The following is a 1000-nucleotide window of genomic DNA, read 5'->3' as shown; positions in this document are numbered from 1 at the left end:
AGACAACGCGGTAGACCACGAAAATTCCCTATACTGGAATCGCACTACGATTCCAAGAAATCAAACACAACGACTGCAATTAAACGTCAAAGAGGCCGGCCGAGAAAAACACCCCTGGAATCGCGGGACGATTCCAAAATCAAAGTGCCTAGAGCACAAAGTCATAAGACAAAAACAAAAGTAGTTCAAAAAGAACATAATTACAGCCTACGCAGACAACATTCCAATCCCAATATAGAAAACCGCGTGACGAGGAATGACGTAATTGAACAAAAAGTCACACAACAAGCGATTGCAAAACCGCATTTGCCAAATAACTCAAATAACAATCAGTTGCTAACACAAGAACAAATTTTTCCAGAAATGCAAACTGACAGAGACGAAATGCAAAACACTTCCCCAAAGAGCCCAGGAAGATGTCCACTATCATTCACCACCTACCTAAGCCCCAACAAAGAAGAAAACCACCCCCCGCCTCAACAAGAAGAACAAACAACATCAAATACAACACCGGATAAAGCAATCAGAGATGTGTTCAGCTCGACATTAATAGCAGCCATGACCAATAGAGACAGTGTGCTAAGAGAGATTCGAGATTGCATAATCCAGAACGATGAACGCCGATGCAAAGCAGTGAGCAAACAGATATACGCCCACTGGAACCAACTGAGCGTAAACGATGGCTGCATACTACTGGACAACCGCCTCACGATTCCCAATGCACTTAAAGAGGCAGTCATTGATGTTCTGCATGCTACCCACCCTGGCTCATGGGGAATGACAGAACTAGCGAATAGACTCTGGTGGCCCTTCATTAACAGAGACCTCATAAACAAGGCAAAAACATGCCGCCCCTGCACTGAATTTGGTAAGAACCTTAAAAGCATGATACCAAAAACTAAATGGTCACCAATGAAACCATGCGTCGAACCAAACGAAGAAATCCAGATAGACTTTGGTGGACCAAAAGTAGACGGTCAAGGAAAGGAAATATACTTTC

The sequence above is a fragment of the Convolutriloba macropyga genome, unplaced genomic scaffold, assembly GCF_964194025.1.
Source record: "Convolutriloba macropyga unplaced genomic scaffold, txConMacr16.3 SCAFFOLD_827, whole genome shotgun sequence".
Lineage (NCBI taxonomy): Eukaryota > Metazoa > Xenacoelomorpha > Acoela > Convolutidae > Convolutriloba > Convolutriloba macropyga.
This window is presented reverse-complemented; position numbering follows the sequence as displayed.